Source organism: Dermacentor andersoni, chromosome 1 (assembly GCF_023375885.2).
Source record: "Dermacentor andersoni chromosome 1, qqDerAnde1_hic_scaffold, whole genome shotgun sequence".
NCBI lineage: Eukaryota > Metazoa > Arthropoda > Arachnida > Ixodida > Ixodidae > Dermacentor > Dermacentor andersoni.
Window position 1 is genome coordinate 299269639 of NC_092814.1, and position 14109 is coordinate 299283747.

Consider the following 14109-nt stretch of genomic DNA (forward strand, 5'->3'; position numbering starts at 1 on the left):
AAATATTCATTCATGGAAGTGGTTTAAGCACTTTCTTGCCGTCAGCTTTTGTGATAATTGACGCCAACACGACTTAGGCTTTTGTGCCGTAACACACCACGATAGCTATCAACGAAGTGCGTTTCGAATAGGGCGAGCTTACACAAAATTTGCATTAAGCAGCATCAATTTGCCGACATGCCATTTTAAGCCTTCATCGCAGTGTTCAGGCAGAGGAAAGCTGCTTTCACGGCAAGTAAACGTGAAGAAACTGTTGCCTGCTTCACTTAGATGCAATTTCGACGTGCCCTCGACTACAAGTGCCAACGAGCCTCTGCCACGGGAATGCAACACAGCTGCACCGTTGGTGTGACAGTTACGAACGCGCATTCCTTACGTCTTCGAATGGCCGATGCACCAACGTGCGATACTTTTTGGTCTGAAGAAACTATCGAACACAAGTTGCTCACTTGCCCTCAGTATGATGTCCAGAGCATCGCTCTCTTTACAGATCTCGCTAAGCCGACTGAACTGAAAAACATTTTCTGAAACGAAGATTCTTGGAACCTGGCCGCATCTGTCGATGGCGTAGAAAGCTGCTCGTGCGCTACTGCATTTTTTTTTTAGGAACACCGGCCTCATAGGTCGCTTATAGTTCTTGTGTGCGTCGTACGGAGTGTTCGCAATGTTCGCTTCCAGCCTCTATCCCGCCTCCTATTCCCCCTTGCCCTTTTCTCCAGTGCATAACACCATACCGAACGCTCGACTCGTTATATCCTTTCCTCTCTTCGCTTACTCCCTCGCTCTGCATAGAGATGCCGTCTCCAGCCTCTAAACATAGTATTTTATCAAGAGGTCTTCTGGGGGGGTTCGCAACACATCAGTCGGCAATAAGAAGCAATTCGAAAAGCAAATAAGTCCCTGAACGGGCCTCGGGCATGCGTATATAAGTCTATTTCCAGTAGTTGGGTAGTCAGCAGCGTGAGGATTGGGGAGCTTACTTTTTGGCCGATCTATTGTGAAAGTGATGCGGATGATAAATATGTACCACGACAGTGACAGATACTTCTGGATGATGACCATGGCCATATCGTGGGTGTATAACGGAAAAGACGGACAGGTGGACAAATGCAATATCCAGCTGTTGTAGTAAAAGAAAAACCTATGAGGAGTGGGCTATTCTCACCTTTCAGAAAATTTAAGGTCACAAAAAAGAAAAAAATACACTAAATCCAAAAACATTTGTTTTACTATCCAGGAAGTAAATTAGTAGTCATCGCTTAGGGCGAAATCCCCTAAAGCTTTTACAGATGCCTTCGTTTACCGAGACAACACCAAAGCCCAAACTCGTTCTTCGGAGATAGGCTCTTTATGACGACTAATGCTTGTCATTTAGCTATAGTGCGATATATATATATATATATATATATATATATATAGTGTGGGAATTTATAAGCTATTCTTTGGCATCTGCACATGATCATCACCATGTGGGGTTCATATGGGGTTCTTCTTCATCATCGCCTGTGGGGCTGGCTCTCGAGTATGATCCGTGCTGTGGGCGTGGTTGGTTCGCCGCATCTTTGACGCGGAATAAACGTCGTGACAACTGCTGCGATATATATATATATATATATATATATATATATATATATATATATATATATATATAGACGGACTCTCGGAAAAAAATTTTCTTCAGGCCCACATGCGGCTACAGTAGCGAGTATGCCGAAAATGCTGCACTTACGTGATAATTATCTCTGTTCTGCTGAGCGGGGGAAATTCGCCTGTGACGCAGTCCTTAATCCGGAGGTCTAGTCCCTGAGGGACCGCTGAAACGGCACCAATGTTAAGTGAAAGGTTAATTGAATAGTGCATAAAAACAGAAATGCGATGGTTAAACTGCGATGAGACATCGATTTCCTCTGCCTGTACAATTGCAAAGTTGAGCAATAGTTTGTTTCATAAACATCGTAGCCTTGGCTAAGCTGTGCGCTGTTATATGTTCATGTCCACGAAAGATTAAAACAAAAGTTACGAACATACCACATCGACACGTCACGTATAATCTTTAGGACGATCTCTGACAACACACTGAAGTTAAGGACACTACATGCTGCAGCACTGTTCTGTCATCTGTAGATTTACTACATTCCAAATACAGTTCCTTCCTCATAATAGTTCCTTCTCATTTCATATAACGTACCTTGTCTTGGATAGGATGTGATGATCCAGTATACTGAATTTTTAAACGATGTTTCTTTCAATGCACAAAACATTTTGCGTAATTTGGCTCAACCTACAAAGAAAAAGTGGTACTGCAGCCGTAAGACTTAACAAGAACTCGGTGTTCGGCTAGCAGGCAGCGCTGCACAGCCTTGGCAGTCATCGCCACAAGCTGGCATGCGGTGCCTGTCAACAGCAAAATCTATCATTCCATTAGCTGCCGCATTTAAGATGCTTAGGCCCCAATGGTTACGCCCACTGCCGACAGGTGCTGCATGCCGACCGGGTGTGTTAAAGGGCCCCTGAAACGGTTCGGACAAATTTTGTAGACGCGTAGGGTACAGCTTATGTAGAACATTCGCACCACAATTTAAGAGAAGCGTTACGTATTAATGGAGCTACAAGCGATTAGAAGTTACGCTCCTCCCTAGCCATGCTTTTCCTCCTCAACTCGTTCGCCGAGCGAGCGGGGCTAAGCTCCGCCTTCACTGGTTTGCGTCACGATGCGACGTCACATCGTCCACTTCCGGTTGTTTTGGAGCTCGCCCCCGCTCGCGCGAGACCTTGCCGCTAGCCGCTTGGCCGTCGACCCCAAGCGAGAGCTATCGAAGCAGCGTGCGTTGCGAGCATTCTGTCGTAGCGCCGAACGTGTCTTGTATTCCGGTAACCACAGGCAAGCTGGTCATTTCGGCAAATGACTGGAGGCATAAACTCAAGCTGATGAAGGAACTTTAGCGTAGACGTACGTGAGCGGCCTGATCGGTCTGCACGGTCCATACACTTGTTGGCGCGGCGCTTAACCAGCCAAACAAAGCGCTAATATTGCTCTAACCGAGTGTAAAACATTTTAAACATTTATAAAAACAACGTGTTGATGATTACACTCCTGCGAAAAATACACACCAGCAGCAAAGAATACATTTCGTTGCTTCTACTGTGTATGGTTGAGCTCTGTGCCACCAGGTGGCTGCACCGTGCAGACCATTCACATTTGCCCTTCTCATGTCATGGCTCATCCCGTTACGGCACATTCAAGCGGCCATACTCTGTCCCCTTGCGCTTGCGTTTACCCTAATACCGGACTCGCGAAACGCTATTGCGTTAGTAATCTTGCGGTGTAAAGTGACGGCCACAAACGCGCAAATCCTGGCGCCGATCGGATAGCGGCGGTCCGATGCGCAGCAGCCAGTTCGCTCGTACGCTGCCTTGCAGAGGGACACGATGTCGCAGCTTGACATATTGGCAGTCGCTACGTTTGCAATCCACAAGGCAACAAAGTCGAATCATAGTGCTCGCGAAAAGACTAAGACCGACTCTGACCGCGGAGCTCTCGTCAAAATGGAGTACGTTGTAACACAAGCAGACGACACTTGCTGTGTGCCGGAAGTGCTTAAGTGTACTGAAAAATTGTTCTTGTGCATTGTCTTCATGTTACTTTCTTTTTATAAAAACAAATTAACTAACATTCCAACTATTGCGAAGATTATTTGTTTACCATAAAGTTGGAAAAATGATTGATCACGCGCCCTGGTCAGCCAATCGGATAGCTCGCCCCAATGACGTCGTATGGGTGATTTCGGTCATATGGGTAGGGGCGGCTTAAAATTCCGCCGAGCACTGTGCTGCGATCGGCAGCGATGGGCATTTTTAAAACCTTATGATAAATTACACGCTTTACGCGGGGCACTCAGATGTGTCAATAAATGATCAGAAGGACCTACTGTAACGACTCGTCAAAAGCGTTTCAGGGTCCCTTTAGGGTGGGAGTCTCGTCTCGGATTCAGTGACCGATCTTTCACAGCACTGGCTACTAAGCGAGCCACGTGCCTTGGAGTTCCAGTAAAGTCTGACGGTGGCAATACATCGCAGTAGAACACGACCAACCATATATTGCTCGCAGTCATATTAAGTTAAGATATTGTTTTCGTCTGTGTTTTGGAAAACAGATAAGATTGAGTATGTAATGTTTATTAGTTCCTTAAGTACATGGGTCACATTTCTGGAAAAAATAGTAGAGCGCGCAGCTGCTCTAAGGAAGCCCACCTTCTTGTTTTTGTTAACGTAATAATAATAACAAATAGAAACACCGAAAGAAGTTGGCTCCCTCAAGTCATCCTTTGTGTTGTATTATCTTTCGATTTCTAACAAAACGACCAGCGATATAAAAAAAATAGCTTGGTCATCATTAGCGCATTTTGCACAAACGGCGCTTTCAATTGGTCCTCTAGAAAAAAATTGCAATTTTACCCGAAAGGCGTAGCATGGATTGGGATAACCAATTAGTACACAGCTATACGAAGTAAGCGTAGTAATTTTATCTCCCGTACAAAATTGCAGCCATTCGCTAACTAACTAAATTAACGAGCATGGCGTCACGCGCGCACAAGCAAACATGGGGCGCTATAACTTAAACTATTCTAAACTTTTCTATTCTAATTCTGCAATCAGCCCACCGCGATTGGCCAAAAACTTTTTGGACCACCCTCATCTCACCTGTCTGTAACGCGACGTCACGAAAACCGCGATAGCTCCCCATCTGATATGACGTGTACGCACTGATTATGCATAATTTGAGCGAACGAAGCAAAAATAGTTATTTCTGATTCGACGCCTTTTTGCCATTAGCCCTCGGCTATTGGTCAAGAGTTTTCGGGCTGCACCCACTTCGCCTGCCTCTCACGCGACGTCACAAAAGCGCAAAAACTTGCCCCGTCAAAGGGGCGCGTACGCGTTAGAGATGCATTAATATGCGAAAAAAACTGAATTTTCTTGTGAATAGCCGCAGGATGCCCCGTTCCGAATGGAATAAAATATGGCTGCCGCCAATCACTCCGGCACACGCTACGCGCCCCTGCCGGAGAGCATGGGATTATTTGCGTGTAATAAAACTTTTTGCGTGGCCGTGTAACTTTTCGAGAACTTTCGGCACGATTCCGAGCTCGTTCTGCCTATCTCTTCTTTGCTGCGGATCCGTTTTAGCGTCATTCTTAAGCTTCCGTTGCATGCCGACGCGATTGTCGACGAGCCACCGCAAGCTAAGTAAGAGAAAGCGGACCAATCGCAGACGCCGGCACCACCCTCTTCATCCGGTTATTGATATTCAATGCAGTGGCTCGGCCCCATGGAATCCCTCTCCACTTGAGCTGCATCGAGGAAGCCAAATAGCAGCAGCCAGCGCATTGAACTTCGTCCTGCCTGTCGCTTCAACGCGAACTAAGCGGCGAAAACACAGAGCACAAGAAGCTATAAGCACTCGGCGTGCTCTTTCCCCATCAAGGATCTGTTTCAAGATAGGGGCCGCGCCATACGCAGCCGCCAGCGTAGCAGAACCCCCCCGCCCCTTCCTCAATGCCTTGCGCTCGATGAGATATGACGAACTTTCTCGCTGCTTTCCTCCCTTGCGCGCTCGAAATCAAGCCGCCATCTCACCCTCGCACCCACGAACCCCCGCACGCTTTCCCTCGCACATACAGTATATGGCGCGCGGGGAGACGATGTTACTACCCTTGGATTTTATACAGAACGACGGCAACGGCAACGCCGAAGGAGACGTCAGAAATGCGCCTGGTGTGTCCATATAATTGCTTTCGCAATAAAAGCAGAACAGTGGCCATATTTTATTGCGATAGCAATTATATGGACACTCCAGGTGCGTATCCGTCATCGGCGTCGCCGTGATGCTCCGTATATGGTCCAAGTGCGATAAAACAGTGGTCACTCGGCGTATGCTGTTGGTGAGAGTGAAACCGTGCGAGGATAAGCGGTGAATGGTGGCTTGATCTCGTGCACCGAAGGGAGGAAGGCAGGGAGGAAGCATGCCGTCCTCCTCCCCGCGCAACGCACCGGGGAGGGGGGGGGGGGGGGGCTTTTAATTTGGAGCTGGCTGCACATGACATGGCTAAGCGCGGCCACGTGAACCCTACCTTGAAAGCGATCTGCTAAGAGTAGAGACAGCCACGGCAGCCACGCAGTCCCTCTGTTCAAACCGACCTGTGATATGTACAGAGTGCTCATCGAGGGCTAATAGCTTGATGTGCACGGTGTTCTCCCCGTTTAGTTTGAAGCGAGTGAAGCGACTTGAAGCGAGCGGTAGCATGAACGTCAATTCGCTCGCTGCTGTTGCCGCGCTTCCTCACGCAAGCGTTTTGAGAGCGAGTGTCGGCGCTCATCAAGTGAGATGTGTTTCAGTTTGCCTGTGCGCGCATGACACCATGCTTGTTAATTTAGTTAGCAAGCGAATGTTCACGAGTTTGTACGGCCGATAAAACTACTATCCTTACTTCGTATAGCTGTCTACTAATTTGCTGTCGCAATCGTTGTTTCGCCTTTCGGGCGAAAATGTGGCTTTTTAAAATTTTTACTTCATTTTCAATTTGGTTCTTGTCATGCATTGAGCCGATCGAGCGGTGCGACGCATGACAAGAAAAGAATTGAAAATGCAATGGATCGTTAGAAAGTACGGCCATAAAGAAAAAAAATCAACAAGAGGGGACACTCGGCGAAAACTGGCAACAGGAAAGACATCACGACTAGTGTTAATACCATCCCTTAGTTGACGCGAGCATCGGAAAAAAGAATGTGAAATAAACTTTCAGATGTATAATTTTTTTATTCTTTCGCACCCAAACTAAGAAGTTTTGCATATAAATGAACCTATACTTTGCGACTTATTTTTCTTGCGTTACCTAGCAACAAGCAAACGGCATGCCAGGCGTGACAGATGCATGCGTCATGCGCCTGACATGCCACCGAAACCAGCGAGGCCGGTTGCGCATGTGAAGCTTGCCTGTTCGGCGATCCGTCTATTTTGGATGTAGCGTGTTTGTTGGGCTCCCGGCGTATTCTAGCATTCATTGTGCACTTCGACATGGCACCACTGCACTGTCATGTCATGCAATTAAGACGTTTACGGCACGGGACCGAGACTTGTGAAGCAGTTAGCAAAAAACAGCTCGGCCGTCCTGGCGTAGTTAATTTGAGTTAATGACTCGTACTGGGAGATGTTTGCGACGCTTTCTATAAGCCCCGACATTTTTATAACTTATTCCAGTAGTTCTTGGGCACGCTCGCCGCACCCGGCTTTGTGACGCAGTTTCGCGTATACTGAATCTTACCAACTGCTACAAGTCTTGGCGCTTTCTCTGACCCACAACACTATTAAAACAAATTTCATTATTTTGGGGGTACTTTTCATGCACAGTGGCCGCGCCCGGCGTTGTGACGCAGTTAACGAAAAGCAGTTCGGCCGTGTGCTTCAGTTTCGCGCGTATTCAATCTTACTGGGGCAATTCGTGATGCATCTCTGACCCCCAAAATTATTATAATTAATTTTGCTACTTTTGGGGATACTTTTGCGGCGCGCTCGCCGCACCTGTTGTGACGCAGTTGGCAAAAAAGCAAGCCTGCTGTAAGGAAAGTTAGTTTGACGTGTACTGAATCTTAGTGGGACAAGTTTGTTAGGCTTTCTTTGGCCCCGCAACCTATACTTTCTTTCGGTACTCCCGGTTGTCGAAGACGCGACGAGCGATTGCCAAGAGTGATACCACTGGAGTGTGTTGCTTGCGCCAGCAGAACGCGCAAAAGATAACGCCGAGGAGTTCAAATCCAAGAACTCGAAAAATTTGTCTTCTGAACGACTGAGAAGAGGCTTTGCACCCAAGCATTTGTCTTGAGTGCGAGTAGAAGGAATTTTGCGAGCGTCTAGCATGATCTAGCTGAGAGCCTGTGTTGTGGCTACCTCTGTGTATGTAGCTTACTATCGTGTAGGTTGAGGCCAAGTTGTTTTGGAAACGTGCAATCGCCCGCGCATTTGTAAAATTAAAGGGGCAGGATATAATGCCCGGGAATGGGGGAATGCTTGAAAATCAGATGTTTTCTTCATAATTTATAGTACGGCTTGGAATGAGTCGGGTATTTTCGATGCCATGTATGTAAAAGCGAATTGATTTTGTTTGTAATATCACCCATTCACGTCTTTCGCACGTTTCCCCTCTACACGCAGTATTCCTATAAAGGGCAAATACCGAAAGGATACATGCTTGTAATTTACTTTTTTCAGCCGATGTCGTCCGGTGGAGCTTTGTACGGGAACTACTGCTTCTTAGCTGGTGCGACAACGTTGCAGGAACGCACAAAAAGCCAGAACGGGCATTTATATAGTGCGAAATAAACATCTCCTCATATACAAGGCGCCTTGCGTCTACTTTATGAAATCGTACGTGGCACAGACTCGATGGAGGCTTCTAAAGATCGTTCGCAATCATTTCACTTGCATGAACGATTCCGCACAAAGACCGCGCGCGATTAGCGTTGAAAACGCGCGCCCAAAGCCGAAACCGGAAGAGTTAATTCCATCCGCTTGGTGCGCTACAGTGAATTCGGCCGCTGGGCTTTATGGGAGTGTCCTCTCTTGTTAAATGTCTTTTTCTATGGTACGGCCCTCATGGAGCTTCGATAGTGCTTCGGTCGGCATCCGGAGCCAGCATTCCAATGAATATGCTAAGATGGCTGCCTCGCTCACGCTAATGGAGGAAGGGAAGCTGAGGAGAGGCCCTACCCCCTCCGCGCGCTAGGAGATAAGTGTGGAGGAAATGACGTAGTAGGTTCTGCTTTGTCTTGCTGGTTTTTTTTTTTTCATTTTAATCTAGCGCCCACATCTTTCGGGCAGCAATGGCGGCTTTGTTATGGTTCTGTGCGCTCACACGTATTGCTCCGTAGCTTTCGTACCATGGCAAAGGCGCCGAGTGGGCAGCTTTGCGTTGGTCTCCGAGTTATGTTCCGCTGTGTTATCTGGACCGTGCTCTCCCGGATGTTGCTGCGGCCAGGTGGGACACGAGGAAGTTCGTGAAATGAACGCGCATGCAACGCTGTACGCAATGTACTATGTCGCCACGGCAATGGCAACGGACGAAGGAATATCCGCGGGAAATTTTGCCCACTTTGGCGGAATCATGCTAACGTGCCATCGCAGGCCGAACCGATGCGTTTCAGAATCTGTACAATGAATGCCTTGCAGGCCAGTGATTCCTGCTTTTGAAAGCGCATGGTACATTTGCGGCACGTAGAACGTACGTTATGCAAGAATGCATAGTTCGTGTTAAGTAACAACTTGCTTTTGTGGATATTAAAACACATGTTGCTTAACAGTTGCTTGTTTCTCGCAGTACTCGCGACAGCACGAAGTCTTTTAAGCAGAGCGCATTCGAGGTTCATGCACACCTGCACAGATGTACCTCAATACACGTGCTGATAGAGCGTTACACAGAATATGTGCATTTTGCTGCCCTCGGCACGGTGCGCCGACCAGCCGACGCTTTATCCTGGAAGATGGGAAAGAAGCGGCTGCTTTGACTTATGGAACGAATCCTCCCTATCGCAGGCGTACCTTACCCGTGCGCGCGAGAAGCGCAGGGAAGTGAAGGTTAGCGGATGCGCTGCAAGAGTGAGCAAGGCTCCACAGAACGTACGCCTGCGAACACATCAAACGGCTGTTCCATGGTCGCACGTAGGCCGGTTCTACGCGCGTACTGTTCTGCACCGTGCGCCGGCTATCGCAAAACTTTGCTTGCGTGAAGCTTCCTTTACCGTGGTAAGAAGGCACCTCAGGCCGCAGTCAATGAATCTAAATGCGGAGTCAGAAATGACATTCTGCCACCTCGCCGGCGATCTGTCGTAGCGATGCGCGGCCACGCGAAGTTTGTCCAATAAAGCACGACGATTCCTCAAGCCACAGCGAGATTATGTGTTTGTGCTTATACAGTCCAAATGGATCGCAAATGGGTCGGTGTGTCGTGTCTCCGTCGCGTTCTTGCATTGCAGTGAGAATGTGTACATTTTTTCCATATCGCCAGACGTCCAGCTCGCAAGTCCGTCTGAGAGCACCAAGAATCCCATGCAGATAAAAGCAAGTAGAAGGCAGCGATAAAGGTGACCTTTTTTAAAAAAGCACGCAAGAACTGGGCAGCGGCCGGTACCTGCGGTTGATGAGAACAGTTCAGTTGGCTGGCCTTATAATGCGTGTTTATTTTCATTAAAGCCGGTAAAAGCAGCCGATTCGACCTCACGGCCCAATTTGCGAAGTTCATTATGAAATTCTTTCACCATGACTTCGGCAACGGCAATGCAATGAGACATCGCGATTGCATCCTTTTGTTTAGTATTGCTGCGGAGCGCGCGCGTCCGAGCAGCCCTGTTGCGCGCAGCGCGGCGTGGTTTCGCGAGAAATGTAAACAAGAGAAGAGAGCTGGCCCGATAGGCGGAACAACCCCAACTTCCAGTTTCACTTAGCTTCACAAAGAGTGAGGTCAGGGCCCCTCCTCAGTTTTCCTTCCTCCATGCTCACGCTCAACGGCGGGGTCGATATTTATTCATTTAATTTTAGAGCGAAGCTCATATGCGACCGTTCCTGCAGCGAGCGTCGGCGCCCCTCCTAACCGAGCGAACGAGCACAGCGAAGGACAAAAGGGTGAACGCGGAGCGCAGCGGCAGATGAAAGACAGTGATTGCGTAGAGAGCGCTAGGAGGAAAGCCGACGAGGGTGCAGGAACAACGTAAAACAAAGCGAAGCAGGAGGGTATGGCGGAAGCTTGAGAAGGAGAACGTAGTGCCGCGTAAGACCGGTTCTGCGGCGACGATGGGTACGACATGGCGCGAGAGTATCGCGCGTCGTCTCTTTACCGTTGTCACCACCGATACCATATATGAAAACAAAGCGCTGCATGAATGGAGATCCGTCTGCGGCGGCTGCTGTGAATTGTGCGCATGCGTCACCCACACGCTGCGTCTCGCGATTCCTATTACTGTGGCAGTCTTGCCACACTTCGCTCCGTTTGCAACGTGCCGCACGAGGCAGATTGGTACGCGCCAGCCAATGTATCGCGATAAGAAAACACGTAGAACTACGCCCAGATTTCGCATTAGGAAGTATCGCAATCGTCGGCGAAATTGTTTGACGGATATGCAGACATCGGTCTGTAAAGCCTGTTACGTGGTTCCCGTCTGACAAAACTCTTGCTTGTGTCATTCACAGTTGGCACTCCCACTGGCAGTCTTGCCCTTAACAGCCGCCGAATTGCGACCACCTTCCGCCAGTAATTTCGCCCGAAAGGTCAAACTTAGCAAGGGAACATCATAACGACTGAGATATCGCAATCGGTAATAACTATATCTAGAATGGTTACCGTGAGCCAACCATTTCTAGAATTGAAATGAATGACTCACCTGCATTAATCAGTTCTTGGAGCTCCTCTTCAGTGCACTCATTCAGCACGCACAGTCCTAAGCGGAACGTTGGCATATTGGGGTTTGCTATGTGACTTTTGAAGTGAGTGATCTGTAAGAAAAAAGAAGAGAGCACGCGCATGCTTTCATCTACTTTTGTTACCTTGTTCCATTCACAAAGTGCAGCGATACTAAATTATTCGCGAAAGGCTTGGGCAAAGTGTCGCATGCACTTTTGGAGTTGATAATAACGTGAAGATGTAGCACCGAATTTTTAGTAAGACAGACGAAAAGTACTTAAGCTAGAGCTGTTCCTGATACAAAAATCTAGGTAATCTTTTTTGCTTAAGCTATCGTTAGTGAAGGCTGCCAGCCGATGCCAAAAATTACTTATGATTGAGAAGCTTTGTGAATTTGGACGAATTTACAAAACTTATCCATTAGAAGTGATCTTTTCTATTGGCCGGCTGCCTTTATTAATGTCCTGCAACAGGATAGCTTGGAAATTTCTCTTGCGAACAGTTCTAACATAAGTACTTTTTTGAGAATAAGTATTCAGTCAAGAAACAGGTGCCGAATTCACAAACCTTCCCGTACTTAAGTACTCTTCGCTATTGGCCAGCTGCCTTCTCTAATATGTCGAGAATTTGAATTGGCTACAATTTTCACTTGCGCTAGAAATGTTTGTAAGAACGAATTCTCATCAATCCTGATGCTGGGCATAGTATTAGAGAAGGTGGCCGGGCAATAGTGAAGAACAATTACGAACGAGATACTATGCATCGAACGAGAACGAGTTATGAATTTTAACGGCAAAATCCGTGCATCAAGGCTGTAGCCAACTTGTGGCACGTTAATCAACGAGCGTCAATACGAATATGAATGAGCACTATGGCTCATCACCGTGGATCCCCAGGGATTCATGTATCATTTGTACCACAATGTGATTTTATTGGTCATTCTATATATACCCTAATCAGCCATGACCTCTGGCAGCTAGACACTGCCGCTGAGGGACGCCTTTAAACGTTCCTGTAAAGTGCATGCCTACATCCACTATACCGCACTTCTTTCCTCCAGCAGGCACGCTGTGCGGTGTACAGACTCACCCGAGGGTCCACCACTGACATGGCGGGAAGGATGTATTTATCGATGTCGCTGCTGTTTCCGGCGAAAAAAAGCAGGTTGCAGTACTGGCCACGCGCCGCCACATAGCCGTGGCTGTCCTTTACCTCGGTCTCCAGGCACTCGTCGAATGCGCCAAAGTCGGACTTTGTGGCCTGCAGAGCCCCCGTCGGGTACTTGCCCGAAGCGTCGAAAACTGCAATCAGAAAAAATGGCCGAACGTCTGGCCTTCAGTTAAGACCGCATTGACGTCCTGGCCACAGATGAGCGATATTCGGTATTTTGTAGAATTAGCCTTTTCTTTCCCACCAGAGGCTGTCATAACCTACAAAGCGCGATGCGCTAATTTCCGATTCAGAAACGGGAGTCCTGACACAAAGATAACACCCCTTATGTGACGTAAGTGATTCCGTATAGCACGCCGGTCTAGAAGCCGGGCGGAGCTGATAAAATCTCCGCTTCTCGGGCCGAATTCATAAAGGTTTTCGTTCGTAATTGCTGTTTGCCAATGGCCGGCCGCCTTCTCTAATATTATGTCCGACATCGCGGTTTAACTGGCATCCGTTCTTACGAACACATTTAGAGTAAGAACATTTTTGTGAATGCAGGCCCTGATCTCGCCTGGCAAAAACAAGACTGGATTCCCCCGAAATCGGTGGCGTCACGCCTACGGTTCGCCTTTTCATCGAGACTCCAGCATGTGAATGCGGAATTAACGTACTTAGCGTTAAATTTGATTATGAATACCTGGGCAAAGCAAAGTAAACTGAAACAGAGTTGACTTCGAATACGATGGTCTTCAATTTTATTGTATAAACCTATACCGTAATTACAAATTATGAGAAATTAGATAGCAAAGTTTTGTTAACCATGCACTTGGTGACCTGTTCGCTAAAATTGTGCCCAACAGAGCCCCTAAACCACATGTGCAAACAGCATTCGCGTAGTCAACGTAGCCTTTTTAGTAAATAACTGATAGTTTGACCTCGAGGACCCTTTCTATCCGTCACATCCCACAATAATGGATGTCGGGTGCCGGAAAAAAACAGGGGATCGTCCGGCTACACTTATGAACAGTCCAAATCATAAGTCAACATAAACTTCGCCTTAACAATCCTTTCTGTAGAGTAGGCGGGCATTGCGCCCCTTCCGGAGGCAGTTGCCAACCAGTTCCTACACTTGTTTTTCTCTATCAGTTGCATATAGGTTTTCTACCCGATATTTAATATTTAATATTTATGTATATATTAATTACTTTATCAAAGCCAACGTGAAGAACAAAACTTCGCACTTACACGTTATTGGAAGTTGCCGCAACACTTGATTTTTTATGACTATTAACGCAGATGCTCAAATACACCCATCGGGCACATAGCTCACTTCCTCACTGTATGCCGATTTACACCCTTAAAGGTCTTTAAGGGTGCAATTAAATCTATAACTCGCACTCTTAGAGCTGTAAGGGTGCAAGGGTGTAACTTAACGACAGTAAAGTACTCTTAAGGGGAAAATTGGCTTACAGTGTTCCGTATGCTATGCTCGTCGATGACACCTGCG

At 47.4% G+C, this 14109-nt stretch overlaps 1 long non-coding RNA gene across 1 annotated transcript; it reads right to left on the reverse strand.

Moving 5' to 3' along the window:
* Nucleotides 1-1732: 1732 nt before the first annotated feature.
* Nucleotides 1733-12742, reverse strand: LOC129381108 (uncharacterized). The gene is made up of 3 exons (XR_008609340.1): nt 12537-12742; nt 11428-11539; nt 1733-1814 (listed from the first exon to the last, which is right to left on the reverse strand). It is a non-coding gene; the product is annotated as an uncharacterized lncRNA (long non-coding RNA).
* Between the last annotated feature and the right edge of the window lie 1367 nt (nt 12743-14109).